Source organism: Triturus cristatus, chromosome 2_2 (genome assembly GCF_964204655.1).
Source record: "Triturus cristatus chromosome 2_2, aTriCri1.1, whole genome shotgun sequence".
Classification (NCBI taxonomy): Eukaryota; Metazoa; Chordata; class Amphibia; order Caudata; family Salamandridae; genus Triturus; species Triturus cristatus.
Genome location: NC_140582.1, coordinates 861,868,542 through 861,884,899, shown reverse-complemented (window position 1 = coordinate 861,884,899; position 16,358 = coordinate 861,868,542). Strand labels below are relative to the sequence as shown.

The 16,358-nt window shown below is 39.5% G+C and overlaps 1 protein-coding gene across 1 annotated transcript in view; it reads right to left on the bottom strand.

The window, feature by feature from the left end:
- The window catches only part of TLR1 (toll like receptor 1), a 76,816-nt gene that overhangs the window by 49,582 nt on the left and 10,876 nt on the right, over positions 1 to 16,358 (bottom strand). Inside the window, exon 2 of the mRNA XM_085642274.1 lies at positions 3,779 to 3,932. The gene's annotated coding sequence lies outside the window, so the exon portion shown is untranslated. The remainder of the gene's footprint in view (positions 1 to 3,778; positions 3,933 to 16,358) is intronic.

Sequence of the window (16,358 nt, the reverse complement as noted above, 5' to 3'; positions counted from 1 at the left end):
TGTAGAATCGGTTCTTGCAAGATCCACTGAGTGAGATGCCTTTACAGTGACGCTGAAGGGACACTGCATGGGATTCTGGTGGAACATTCATCGGCAACTAGACACTGACATCCTACATATAGACCGTCAACTCCTCTGCTTTGAAAATGCAACAGTAACAGCTGTAACGGCTGATGGCCGTAGACTGCTTTATTGTTGCGTTTACGATGTCACAACTATGAATGAATGAAAAGCTGCTGCACACTCAGGACCCATGCCGTTTCTGACAAGACTGGATCCACTCCTTGCGTCTGATCCACCAAGACCAGCCTAGCAGGATTATACTGGCACTGTGCTCTGCCCTCTATCAACAGATTGCTGCGGCTCCCCAGGACGACGTTGCCTCGTTCCTGACCGTTGTGTCCCTACCTTGCATCACACCGAATAAAGGGTGGAATTAGAGGACTCTATCACATCATTTGAGAAACAAGAAGCTATACGAGCACTGGTAACCAGCAGGACTCCTGGCCCTGACGGCCTGCCAGTGGAATTCTATAAAGCCTATGCCTCGCAATTGACCCCCAATTACAAACTCTATATGCTGAGGCATTGGAGACCTCTTATCTCCTAGTCTATCTCTGTGACGCACTCCTCATCTCGCCACTTAAACCAGGCAAAGCAAAGACCCGGAGGCCTTGGGGTCGTACCGCCTGATAACACTGTTGAACACAGACTACAAGATCCTGGCGAAAATTCTAGTGGATCGACTGGCTCTGCTGTTTCCGCAGCTGGTGCACCCAGACCAAAATGAGTTTGTTCTGGCTCGTACAACCCCGCTTAACTTGTAACAACTCTTCCATATTATGGAACATGCCCCGATTGAACTATTGAATGGTACCATACAGGTTATCTGGTCCTTGACCCAGAGAGGGCTTTTGAATTCTTAGAGTGGCCCTTTCTATTTGCAGTGTTGCCCCTGTATGGTCTTGGAGACAGGTTTCTGAAACTCGTCCGAATACTAAATGCGCTACAGTTGACCCTGGTAAAGACTGGCTCTCTCATTTCCAACCCCATCCTCATAAGTAGGGGCACGTGCCAGGGATGCCCGCTCTCCCTACTGCTTTTCTCCCCAGCGGTGGAGCCGCTGGTGTGGAGTGGGGTATAACCCTAGGAGACGGCGTGCACTATGCAGATGATTCTCTCAGCTATTTGAGGGACATCTCTTCTATCCCTGATAGGATTGCTTGCACTCTCTGACAATTTGCTAGGCTTTCTGGCCTAAAAGTCAGCTGGGCTAAATCCTGTCTTTTCCCACTTGCACCGACCACCCTTGGCCCGATCACCGACCTGTTCACTACCCTCCTAATCTGGCAACCCAGCACATTTCGATATTTGGGCATTCAAATTTATCATTCATCTGCGGATTACCTCGACGGTAACCTGACACATGCTGTCACTATAGTGCGGAGCCAGATGACATTCTGGAGGACTTTATACTACCCCGACTCCTGTACTGCTTCGTCAGCTTCCCTTGTTCATACGTGCCTCCTTTTCCCATAACTCTGAGAAAGAGATCAGAACCTTAATTTGGAACACTTCTAGGTGCTGTGTAGCACTCTATATACTTTATCAACCAACAACCTCCGGAGGATTGGTGGTGCTCAACTTTGAGCAATATTACTTAGCGTCCCAACTTCAATGGGAGTTGAGATCGCTTGCTGCTCTACAATTATCAGATACTTCCACACTGCTGCCGGCTTGGACTGTGGCCAGTATCTCCCAGCTATTTCACCCTTGCACCCAACCGCTAACCCCCAAGCCGGCGCTTCTGTTGCTGGTGCATCGCTGCTTATGACGAAGTCTCTACCTTACGCTGGAGATTACACCATACACGCCAGCCTTGAAGCTCTTGGGCATACAGCGCGGCAAGCGCTACACCACTGCATTGAAACTGACCACTTGGACTGCGGCAGGAATCCAGACAATGGGAGATCTCTATAGAGACAACGAGCTTCTGCCCTACGATATGCTAGTGGAGGAGGACGGTCTCCCTCCTGGTCAGTTCCTTCTCCATGCATCACTAATGGGGGCACTGGGGTGGAGGTGGGGGTACATGACCCAGTAGCCACCCATGCATCTAACTATACACTACATGCATGTCATGGGCCAGGGCAGGCACTTGGTGCCTCTCTGAACTCTCATACGGCTTCCCCGGTGCCATCCCTGCAAGCACGATGGGAGGCTGACCTTTCTTGTCCCTGTATGGATAGATAATGGTACATGGTATTGAAGGGCCCTTCTCACATACCTCATACATGGGAGGTCTGCATACTCGGCCTACACTGGTGTGGTAAAAAACACAGTCATGTCTCACTTGATAGATCTGGGTCTAATTGTAGCCAAACGGCTAATCACATGCAGATGGAAGTCACCTGACCCTCAGCACCTTGTGGCCTGGATGAGGTTGCTAATCAACTAGGCCCACGTAGAGAAAGTGCATTACGTTGGGAAGATGCCATGGGGCTTCAAAAATATCCATTCGCCGGAAGCTGGGATGCGGTCACGGTTGACCTCCGCACTGAAATCTCAGATGCTACCCCACCACAGAAAGCCCAATTGCCCCTCAACGACAAATCGGGAGGTGATGCAGTGAGTTGCTGCCCCCTGTAGTCGCTTCACTTGTCGGCCACGGCGTGGACGACATGCGCACTTGCCAGGATAATGGCCCCACTGATGAGACACCTGGCGACAGACACAAGTCATTTTTTTTTATTCGATTTCTTTTGTCCTCATATCACCAAAGCTACTGCTATCTCACATGAACATTTAAGGGGGCAAGGCCATTCTTACACCTGATGCACTTGCTGTGGCCCCATCACCAAACTGGGCTAAAACATCAGTACCGATTTGGTGTTAAAAGGAATGATAGGACAGATTGACTTTCTAGGACCAACGCACCGCCACTCCATCTCAGGAAATCAGCCCAAATAGCCTCCGCTTCCCCTACCCCGGCCTTCTTAAGGAGATCACTCAGGCTATCCAACATGTACGAGTAATTTACTAAGCAACAAGATGGGGGCGGGGTTCGTTGATGGGGAGGGTAGGGCTGACATACAGTTGTTATTAAGATTCTTTTTCCACACGTGTTCTTTAATTGAGACCCTCAACTGTCTATTTCTGTCATTGTGTGTTATTGCTTGCTGTGAATAGTAAATGCTCATTCGATGTAAGGTTCAACCAGTTGTAGTACCACTTCTTAATATTTGCATATATGACTTCTATCAGACTGCCTTCCATTAACAACACAGGTACTCGGAGTGGCAATGTCATTTTAGTTTCCATTAAATATTGCCAACAATGTAATGTATTACTATGACAAGTTAGTAGCATGCAATTGTTGTCTGATGTCATTATTTTACACTGAGTTCCTGAAATCCTTTTCTCTGTAACCATAAAAAGAAAAAGCAATAAACAGATGTAAACAAACAAATAGCACTCTGCAGAAGCAGCATTTCAACCACAACCACACTATCAGAAATCAAGCTGTGGCTGAGACACACCTGCTCGAGACCAGGGAGCGGCAGGTATCTAAGCTTCGACATTACAGTGGGGCTATACTAATGGGACTACACACTCTATACACATCTCGTAAACATAACATAATGGATGGAATGTCACTATCTCTCCATTACAATATTTTCTTCTTACGGGGTCATAGAAAGGTTTTGCGCCATCATAAAACACACTTCATAACATGTAATAGCAGAAGGATCATATAAATTCAGTGTTGTCCGATTACCTGCATCCTAAGTGGAGTCTGCTTAAAACAAAACTGTTGGATATTGTCTTTCTGTCTCTTCCTCTGAAAACCTATGAAGTGAGGATGATCTGCCAAGCAAATATTCACCATCAGCTACAGGATGTATTTTAGAATTGTCTTTTGTAGACCGCATCTAATTGAAAATGAGAAAGTACAGTTAGCTTGATTACCTTTAAACTTATTTTGCTTCCTTTATTATACACCTCAGACCCTACACAGGCTACAGAGTAGTGGTGAGCTGCCTTTGCAATATATGGAGACTGCAACACCTCACCCTCCCTCATTTTTTGGTGGATAGGCTATCCACAAGAACTTGCCGTGTTATGGACAGGTTAAATATAGCTCTGCTAATCACTCATTGTGAGTACTTGAGAATAGTTGTTGCCAACCATGTGCAAGTAAAATGAATTGAAAAATGAATTGAAAACGCTAATAGATCTGTAAACCAGGAATAAAGTCATGTGTTTCTTTTTGAGAAATATCTTCCTACTATCAATTGAGGCGCACTTGAAATTCATTTCAAGTGCACCTATAGTACTTTAAAACTTTCACATGTAAACGATGAATTTTATGCTTATTTATTGTTTTAATAAATGTGATAACTTAACAAAAAGCACTCTTCTATTGTCTGGTGACTTTGTAATTGTTCCGTAGTTTTTATTTTTTTAATTAACAAATTGAAATGGAACCATAGATTTTTGGGTTTCTAGGCTAGTAGCACACCCTCCTACAATAATGAGATTAGTCCCTACTGAAAATACTTTATAGTTAATAGATTAATTTTGTAGAAGCATAACAAACAAGCATTGGCAAAGTCAACAGTCTGGCCTTAACGTTGGGTGCAATGGTTAAAGCCGGTCAAAAGGTTGTAAACGTTTTTTATTGTAAGTATATGCCACAAACAAGATAAAAATAGCATGGCACTGCCTAACTGTGATGGCCAAAAGCTTCCGATAATTTTAAATAAAATTTTTTAAAAAATCACATTTAATTGTAATAGGACAATATGGGTGATAACTAGCAGGACTATGTACTTAGAACAGACATACAAACCATTATTATTTTTAATGCACATCTTAGAAATGTCTGATTCTAATGTAACTGCGAAGTAAAAAAAATTTTTTCCTTATGGTACTAACACTCATCAAATAATTCAAACACTCCGTCCTGTCAAGATCCCAATGACGGGTTTAAATCATTCACTCCCACTGATGGAACACTTACACACAAAAAAACCAATTATGTCAGAGCAAGCTGTTTATTTGCATCAAAAGATATTTTCATAGAGATATGATCAATATAAAATATACATTTCACTTTTTGTTAAAAAAAACGAAGGCAATTAAAAACATTTTCACATATAATCATACAGGAGAAAAAAGGGATAAAAGACAATACACTTTGTCATATCATAGTTAATTCAGACCCCTCATGGGCAACATTGAGTAAGGATTCAATTCCCTATTTCAAATAGTTTGTATGCCCCTTCCTAATTTAACACATGTACAATGCGTCAACGCTTTTCGGAGGCTTTCACTGTTCGTAGCCTCCTTCTTCAGGACAATAAATATTTATTTCTCCTTATCCAGAAATAATCACCTAATACAGAAATAAAACATTTTTTTACTTGTAACATAAATCATATTCTCAATATATAGCATAACTCTGATTACTCTTTCGTCTCTTTAAACACCTACTGGGCATCTTTAATATAGGGAAAGCAGTGATATTGTCCTAGATGCACTTATGTGACTCCAAGACTTAACAAGTATGTATAACAAAAAAAGGAGAGGGGGGTTTTGCTTTTTAACTTTGCACAGTGTTTGTTCAAAAAAAAAGTTTTTTATAATGTAAGTGTTTCCATCCATTCTTACTACACATTCTATGCATTCTCACATCTTATTCGTTGTTGTGAAGTATCACATTTATACCATTTAGTCATTAATTACTGCATCACTCACCTGTGCAACCGCACTAGGGTGACTTGTACTTAGGGTTAAATCCTGAATGGGATTGTATCAATGTTTCATGGCTCCCCACGCTGTCAGAAAAATATAATAATATTTTTTAGATTAATTGATTAAATAAAAGATATTGAATATCATCATTTAGTTATCAGGGGAACAAGCCTCCCTGATTCAGAATCAATTGTCTGATTTCAAATTTGGAAATATTGTTTTATTTAATTTTTTATTTCTATTTTAATTTTTGCTATAGTCCCTACAGGATCGCTCGTGGGTGTAAAGACCTCGAGTCCTTTCTTGCATAATTTTCTGTCTTTAGATCATGCATTTCTCTATTCCATTTTGTTAATTCCTATTAAGGGAGAACTTTATTGGGTTTAACTCGCTAACTATTAAGGTGCATAATTCTTATCATCACCCAGCAACTTCAAAAGTTTGTATCGTTATTTACCTTACCTTTGGATATTATGTCTGGTAGTTAAAACGATGTTTTCTAGAGTATATATCCTATAGTACAGGAACAAATTGTGCCGCCCCTATAAGTAAATATTAGGAGTTATTTTCCAATCATTTTCAAGGATTATTACTCCACAAAGAAAACAATTTACCCACCGAAGGTTCTAAAGCTATTTAACATCAATGCTCACCTTTTAGTTAGATGGCTACTCGCATTCTAAAATTCTTTTACTGCTCCGGGTAAGTTTTACTCGTGGCTGTATCATCAAAGGGACAAGAAAAAAATATGTATATATAGTGTCCCTGTGATTCTATAATTCCTTCTTTGCTATAGCTACTTAGTAGCAAGTTTTCTCATCAAACTCTAAGCTTCTATTTCGCATTTGTACCTACTTCTTGCAAACATAATGATAATGGTAATATGGAAGAGGAGTTCGAAATAACGTTTCTAAGCCCACATGCTACCGATAGGACAAACACACTTTCCTATAAACACGGACTAAACATCTAGTTTCACTACGGGATAATGCATCCTGTCACCCCGTATTAGTGTACTTTTGGGTCAAGCAACAAAGCAAGCAATCCCCACAAAAATAGACCGCAAGTCTAATCTCGCTACGAGATAATCCATATTCTCTCCCGATTTTGACATACCTCAATGAGTCCAACGGTCGGCGTTCCCGGGCAGCTACTTCCGCGTCTGTAGGATCGCGGGCAATATCAATGACGGACTACGTTTCTGGGCCATCTTTTTATAGTATATCACCGGGGGACGTCATTTCTCCGCGCCCGAGATCACGGCGAGTTTTACTTACTTCGAACAAAAGCTTTATTTATAACAAGCCACTTCAATATGAACCCAAGTTATGTGTTGGATTTTGAGATGGTATTTTAAGATGGGATATTGTTATTTTTAAGCGCACCTCCAAATTCTAATGGTAACAGGTTGCATACATCTGGTTTAGGGAAATATCAATGACGGACTATGTTTCTGGGCCTAATTGTTAAAATGTGTCAACAAAGAATGTCACTTCTCCGCGCCCGAGATTCCAGCGAGAAATACTTACTTTAGACAAGAACTTTATAACAAACCACCAGGAAAATGGATGGAAACACTTACATTATAAAAAACGTTTTTTTTGAACAAACACTGTGCAAAGTTAAAAAGCAAAACCCCCCTCTCCTTTTTTTGTTATACATACTTGTTAAGTCTTGGAGTCACATATGTGCATCTAGGACAATATCACTGCTTTCCCTATATTAAAGATGCCCAGTAGGTGTTTAAAGAGACGAAAGAGTAATCAGAGTTATGCTATATATTGAGAATATGATTTATGTTACAAGTAAAAAAATGTTTTATTTCTGTATTAGGTGATTATTTCTGGATAAGGAGAAATAAATATTTATTGTCCTGAAGAAGGAGGCTACGAACAGTGAAAGCCTCCGAAACGCGTCGACGCATTGTACATGTGTTAAATTCGGAAGGGGCATACAAACTATTTGAAATAGGGAATTGAATCCTTACTCAATGTTGCCCATGAGGGGTCTGAATTAACTATGATATGACAAAGTGTATTGTCTTTTATTCCTTTTTTCTCCTGTATGATTATATGTGAAAATGTTTTTAATTGCCTTCGTTTTTTTAACAAAAAGTGAAATGTATATTTTATATTGCTCATATCTCTATGAAAATATCTTTTGATGCAAATAAACAGCTTGCTCTGACATAATTGGTTTTTTTGTGTGTAAGTGTTCCATCAGTGGGAGTGAATGGTTTAAACCCGTCATTGGGATCTTGACAGGACGGAGTGTTTGAATTATTTGATGAGTGTTAGTACCATAAGGAAAAAAAATGTTTTACTTCGCAGTTACTGGGTGCTCTATTTCCTTTTGGTTGATATTGAGCCCCTCTCTCCTTCTTGTTTAAAATTACATAGTACAGCCAAGTGGCTGGAGAGTTTGTTCATACACGTGATTACTTTTGAGTGACACATCGTTACAATTCCCGGAACTATGGACCAATTTAAAACTTTTGGGTTCACTGAGGACCAGTTTAATAAAATCATTGGTTCCTCATCTAACAGCTCAAATAAAATTGTAGTTATTACAGGCAACAATGACAAATGGGGTAATGTTATGAATTTAAAGAAAAAATCTATACGGACAGAACTCCATGCCGAATTCCTGGTTAAATATGCTAAATCAGGGGTTATACCTATTGGCCTCCAGGTTCGGAATGAACCAGGGTTGTTCGCGGACAATAAAAAATTTTTAGAAACCTGGACCCACATTGCCAACAGATGCAGTAGAGATTGGATTCTGCTAATTATAGAAACAGCACAAGAAAGGGTAGTCATAGAGAAAGAAGAAATAGAAAAATGGGAAAAGGCTCTCAGAGAGATGTCAGGATTAGAAGACGCTAAAAACGTCTGGACGATTTAAATTTGGAAATAGATAAATATAGAGATTATCTTATTAACAAAAAAACTATTAAATTAAGGAAAGACATCAACAAATTTAGTTTGGAAATGATCTATCCTTACACCCAGAGAGATTACTTCCAACAACCCAGGGAGGAAAGGAACTTTGAACAGAGACCCATTTACAAAAGGGGCCCGAATAAAGGGGTCATCTTTTCGGATACATCGGGATCAAGCAGTGAAGAAGAGAGCCCAATGAATAGGGCCAATGGGGGACAAACAGGGGGATTCAATGGAGGCAACTCTTTTTTAGAAAATCGCCAAAAGAGGGGTGGAAGAATAGATCGAACCCCATATCAGTACAGGGGACAATATCAGAGAAACCAACATCAACAGTATCAGGGAGACCAGAGAACAATGTATCAACACAACCAGGCCCCTCAAGACTATCCCAACACGAGGAGCCAGCGATATCGTCATTAGACAGGTCTAAAAGTTCCAAATTTCCTATAATTAATCTTTCCAGTTATGTCCTTAATAAAACGGAATTAGAGGTCTTAGAAAGAGGGTTCACATTTGCACCTACTGCAAATGTTAATAAATTCAACTTAGAGAAAGATCTGAAGGCGTTTTTTCGCAAGATTAGACTGAAGGAATTTTTTGAAAATAAGGAATACAATCCACCAACTAACATCTCCGGACTCCGGGAAAAATCTACTTTTACACCGGCTATTACTCAAGTCAGAAGAAATGTAGAAGTGTTTGAAAAAATTGTGGAATCTAAAGTGAGGCAAATTATAAATGATGCCCACCCAGATACCAATAACATGTCCAAAGAACTAAGGAAAGCAATGACAGACTTAAAAAACAATCTACAGCTTACTATTAAGCCTGCAGACAAAGGTGGAGGGGTGGTTGTGTTTAATACAGACGATTATGATAATAGGATGCTACAATTGTTGGAAATTAAAGAACATTACCAGAAAGTATCATTCTCAAAACTTGATTCTCTCAATCGAGAGGTGACTGAAACGGTCAACACTGCCCTAGAAAATGGATGGATTTGTCAGGCTGAACATACATTTTTGATCAATAAAAATGCGAGGATACCCGCGATATATGGTCTCCCCAAAATACACAAAAATTTGAGCAATCCACCTATGAGACCTATAGCTAGCTGTATTGGTTCATTGCTTGAACCTCTCAGTCAATATGTTGATACTTTTTTAAAACCCCTTGTGATTCAACAAAAATCATTATACGTTCGAGACTCTGCCCATATTATATCTATGTTAGAAGGTATGACATTTAACCCAAATAATCAGATATTAGTGACCCTTGATATAGAGACTCTGTACACCAATATACCCCAAGACAACACCATTGGGGTGATTGGTGACATCCTGGAAAGTGCAGATCTGAGAGGCGCTAATAAAGAGTTTATCAAACAATGTATCACACTGGTGTTAAAAAATAACATGTTCCTCTTTAAAGATGAGCTGTTTCTTCAGTGTAAAGGCACGAGCATGGGGGCCACTTGTGCGCCGAGCCTGGCATGCTTATACGTGGCCAATTTTGAGGAGAGGCAGGTCTTCAATGAAGCGGCGCCCTTCTTTGAGAATGTAAAGTTGTGGCGCCGCTTCATTCACGACATCTTCTTTATCTGGGAAGGCAATGTGGAGACCCTGGATGTGTTTTTGGATTGGCTGAACTTGGGAGATGGGAACCTTAAGTTTAAAGCAGCCTATGACACAAACAGAGTTGCCTTTCTTGATATCCCCATCAAAAACATTGAAGGAGTATTAGAAGTGGAATTGTACACCAAATCCACAGATAAGAACACACTCTTACATTACAAGAGTTACCATCCTCGATCTCAACGTGATAATGTCCCATTCGGACAATTTTTACGATTGAGAAAGAATTGTTCCAGCATCGCTGATTATCTTAAACATTCGGAAATCCTGGCGGATAAATTAAAAGATAGAGGATACCCAAGAAAATTAATTAAAAACTCCTGTAAAAGAGCACGGTTTTACAATCGTAAAAGCATGATATACCCAGAGCCAAAGGCCATAAAAACCCAATCACCGACAGACTCCAAACTAGTATTTGTGAGTCAATTCTCTAACATTAGTAACAGATTGAAAAATGTGATTTATTCGAACTGGCACATTCTGAATGATGGTAAATCAGACAAAATTTCCAAACCAATTTTTGCCTTTAGACGCAATGAAAACATCCGGCATAATTTGGTCCATACTTACAGAGAAGTAAATCATAGTAATCAGACAACGATCACAGGGAATAGGGCAGTGGGCAACTATAAATGTAGTAATTGCTCAATATGTGATCATTGTATTGTTACGAAAGCTCTTACCTACAACAACTATACTATGGCGGCCAAAACTCTCAACAATTGCAGAAGTAGCAACTTAATTTACCTGCTCCTATGCCCCTGCGGTTTAGCTTACGTGGGGGAAAGGGGAGAGAATTAAGAATGCGTTTGCTGGAACATAGATCGGCATTAAAAACGGGCAAAATCAATGCCCCTATGGTTGATCATGTTATGGAATTTAAACACAAACACACTGATTTTTCATGGTTCATCGTGGAAAAGATTAGCTGTTCGAAAAGAGGGGGCAATGTAGAAAGCAAATGTAAAAATAGAGAACAGTGGTATATCTCCACTCTTGATACAGTCAATAAGGGTCTTAACACCAAAGAAGAATGGATGAGAATAGCCATGTAACGACCTGAATCATTGGTCAAGATTCCCAATATTGATAACTATATCTGTATCCTGGATAAATATAATTAACTATGGTCAGAAAGGAGGTTTGAAAGAAGCGACCAAGAGTAGCAATTAGATTATTGCTTACAAATTACAAAATCCCTAGGCATGGTATACGTAAGAACACATCCAATTGATTGACAACACCGACACTGGGAAAGGTTTTTTTGACAAACAGTTTCAAACTGGTTTGACGCAGGAACAATTCATCCTTAAGACTAACATAGAGGGCCTCTGTAGAATAGCGGTTATTTGGTCACTCACGAGTAAGATTGGGCTAATGTTTACCGCGTAATAAATAATGTAGGATATTCACTTATTTGGCTCCTGGGATATATAAATTATATCTGGAACATACAAGCGCTATCTTGCTGAAATAGATGTAGGTAACTTGTTTTGATTCGGGATATCCACTTATTTGGCTCCTGGGATATATATAAAATATATCTGGATTATACAAGCGCTATTTTCTCAAAAACAGATGTAGGTAACTTGTTTCCATTCGGGATATATATCAAATTATCTGGAATATGCAATTGCTATTTTCCTGGTGGTTTGTTATAAAGTTCTTGTCTAAAGTAAGTATTTCTCGCTGGAATCTCGGGCGCGGAGAAATGACATTCTTTGTTGACACATTTTAACAATTAGGCCCAGAAACATAGTCCGTCATTGATATTTCCCTAAACCAGATGTATGCAACCTGTTACCATTAGAAGTTGGAGGTGCGCTTAAAAATAACAATATCCCATCTTAAAATCCCATCTCAAAATCCAACACATAACTTGGGTTCATATTGAAGTGGCTTGTTATAAATAAAGCTTTTGTTCGAAGTAAGTATAACGCGCCGTGATCTCGGGCGCCGAGAAATGACGTCCCCCGGTGATATACTATAAAAAGATGGCCCAGAAACGTAGTCCGTCATTGATATTGCCCGCGATCCTACAGACGCGGAAGTAGCTGCCCGGGAACGACGACCGTTGGACTCATTGAGGTATGTCAAAATCGGGAGAGAATATGGATGATCTCGTAGCGAGATTAGACTTGCGGTCTATTTTTGTGGGGATTGCTTGCTTTGTTGCTTGACCCAAAAGTACACTAATACGGGGTGACAGGATGCATTATCCCGTAGTGAAACTAGATGTTTAGTCCGTGTTTATAGGAAAGTGTGTTTGTCCTATCGGTAGCATGTGGGCTTAGAAACGTTATTTCGAACTCCTCTTCCATATTACCATTATCATTATTTTTGCAAGAAGTAGGTACAAATGCGAAATAGAAGCTTAGAGTTTGATGAGAAAACTTGTTACTAAGTAGCTATAGCAAAGAAGGAATTGTAGAATCACAGGGACACTATATATACATATTTTTTCTTGTCCCTTTGATGATACAGCCACGAGTAAAACTTACCCGGAGCAGTAAAAGAATTTTAGAATGCGAGTAGCCATCTAACTAAAAGGTGAGCATTGATGTTAAATAGCTTTAGAACCTTTGGTGGGTAAATTGTTTTCTTTGTGGAGTAATAATCCTTGAAAATTATTGGAAAATAACTCCTAATATTTACTTATAGGGGCGGCACAATTTGTTCCTGTACTATAGGATATATACTCTAGAAAACATCATTTTAACTACCAGACATAATATCCAAAGGTAAGGTAAATAACGATACAAACTTTTGAAGTTGCTGGGTGATGATAAGAATTATGCACCTTAATAGTTAGCGAATTAAACCCAATAAAGTTCTCCCTTAATAGGAATTAACAAAATGGAATAGAGAAATGCATGATCTAAAGACAGAAAATTATGCAAGAAAGGACTCGAGGTCTTTACACCCACGAGCGATCCTGTAGGGACTATAGCAAAAATTAAAATAGAAATAAAAAATTAAATAAAAAAATATTTCCACATTTGAAATCAGACAATTGATTCTGAATCAGGGAGGCTTGTTCCCCTGATAACTAAATGATGATATTCAATATCTTTTATTTAATCAATTAATCTAAAAAATATTATTATATTTTTCTGACAGCGTGGGGAGCCATGAAACATTGATACAATCCCATTCAGGATTTAACCCTAAGTACAAGTCACCCTAGTGCGGTTGCACAGGTGAGTGATGCAGTAATTAATGACTAAATGGTATAAATGTGATACTTCACAACAAAGAATAAGATGTGAGAATGCATAGAATGTGTAGTAAGAATGGATGGAAACACTTACATTATAAAAAACGGTTTTTTTGAACAACACTGTGCAAAGTTAAAAAGCAAAACCTCCCTCTCCTTTTTTTGTTATACATACTTGTTAAGTCTTGGAGTCACATAAGTGCATCTAGGACAATATCACTGCTTTCCCTATATTAAAGATGCCCAGTAGGTGTTTAAAGAGACGAAAGAGTAATCAGAGTTATGCTATATATTGAGAATATGATTTATGTTACAAGTAAAAAAATGTTTTGTTTCTGTATTAGGTGATTATTTCTGGATAAGGAGAAATAAATATTTATTGTCCTGAAGAAGGAGGCTACGAACAGTGAAAGCCTCCGAAATGCGTCGACGCATTGTACATGTGTTAAATTCGGAAGGGGCATACAAACTATTTGAAATAGGGAATTGAATCCTTACTCAATGTTGCCCATGAGGGGTCTGAATTAACTATGATATGACAAAGTGTATTGTCTTTTATCCCTTTTTTCTCCTGTATGATTATATGTGAAAATGTTTTTAATTGCCTTCGTTTTTTTAACAAAAAGTGAAATGTATATTTTATATTGATCACATCTCTATGAAAATATCTTTTGATGCAAATAAACAGCTTGCTCTGACATAATTGGTTTTTTTGTGTGTAAGTGTTCCATCAGTGGGAGTGAATGGTTTAAACCCGTCATTGGGATCTTGACAGGACGGAGTGTTTGAATTATTTGATGAGTGTTAGTACCATAAGGAAAAAACATTTTTTACTTCGCAGTTACTGGGTGCTCTATTTCCTTTTGGTTGATATTGAGCCCCTCTCTCCTTCTTGTTTAAAATGATTCTAATGTATACAAATAAAAGTTACTCTTTTCTTTAAATTACTGCCCTGCATACATAGTTTAGTCACACATGGTTGATGAAAGTAAATATACAAAGATTAAGAAAGAAAATTAAACAAAACATTGGCAAAGTAAGGTATTGGCTCACCACCCCAGTAACTGAAGTGCACTTCTTTTTTGCCAGTTGTGCACGTGATCAGACAAAACATCATTACAGCTGAAGCAGGCTAACCTATAGCCCCATATTGTATGCAGTGGTGGGTGAAAGAAAGATGTAAATGACAGTTCAGCAGACCAATGAATGAAGAGAGCTGACCCGAAGTATTTTTTTGTATTTATAAACTTGAGTATTTTCTATTTATGATTTTTTTTATTGGCATGAGGATGGCTATAAAGCTAAAGATTTCTCTAGGCCAGACCTAAATATAATCTATCCTACCCATTTGGCATCTCAACGAGAAGGCCCTGGTGGATATCACTTCTTGTGCTTAGCTGTGGGAATAACTAAGACCTTTTTCAAGTTGAGTCCAACACCAAGGATGGTCATAATACAGGAAACCTTTAAGAGGTATATCCATGAGTAGTGCAACAACGTGATAATAACCGTCAAAAGTGTGCTCAAGGGGCACGAGAACATCATGAACCAGAGTTCATGGAATTGGTCAAAGGCTCCTAGCTACATTACAGTGACTCAGTCGGTCAGTCAAGATAGTTTATTTCGGGTCAGTGCCCATAAAAATGAATAAAATCAATATAATGAAAATACCCTGGCCTCCTACAGAGCTTACCACAAAATACAGCAAGATGACTTGAGGCATGCCTTGACAATAAATACACCGGCTCTGTCTGGCTTTATGGAAGAGGATGCCGCAAGCTTGGCTAGCTGGATTCGAGGAACCATCAATGAGTTAGCCCCTATTACAAGGTGAACTCGAGCAAGGTCATAACCATCGGCCCCGTGGTTTAACGAGGAACTTAGATCGTGCAAAAAACATAGAACACACCTCTGAAGGGTATGGAGACGAAATTTTCAGCCAGAAGATAAAGCAATTTATAAGCTCTTATTAAAAAGATACCACGTGAAGGTGTCTCTAGCTAAAAAGGCCTTCTTTGAAACAAAGATCGAGGAGGCAGGTAACAAGTCAAATGAGATTTTTAGAATTGTCAAATCCTTTCTTAGACCCGAGATCATGTCAAGAGAATGTAAACCGACATCTGAGTGGTGTAAGGAGTTAGGATCATTCTTGAAAAGATCGCTACCATCCAGGCCAATCTTCTTAACGATGAACATCCTGACCAAACGCCTGTGAACCTTCCTGATAATGCCACCTCTCTCACCTGTAAAAACACCCTGGCCAGTTTCGGGCTCCCCATTGGACCCATGTTCTAATAATTATAGCCGTCCAATCTATAAATCCTATAGTAAATAATATACTAAACACTGCGCTGGTGACTGGCAGGGTCCTTGCACGCTGGAAAAGGGCGAAAGTGATCACTTTCCTGAAAAAACCTTCGGCTGACCCACAACAATCAGCAAATTATAGGCCCATCTCCCTCCTCCCTGCCTTCTCCAAAATTATGGAGAAGGAACTTAATCGCCAACTATCCCAATACTTGGAAGTAAGCAAATTAGTATATCCCAGTCAATCAGGTTTCTGAACTCACTTTAGTACTGAGACAGCCCTTGTGAAAGTAGTGGAGCTTGTCAGAAGCGCCCTTGACAAGGGAGGCAAGTCCATTCTTATGTTGGACCTAGCTGTAGCTTTCGTCACCTTACCCCACTTAAAACTACTCGAACGCCTTCAAGCGATAGGGATGAGTAACACTGCCTTGAAATGGTTGACCTCTTTTCTAAGCAATCAAAGCCAAGAATTATGGCTGCCCCCATTTTCATTGCAAG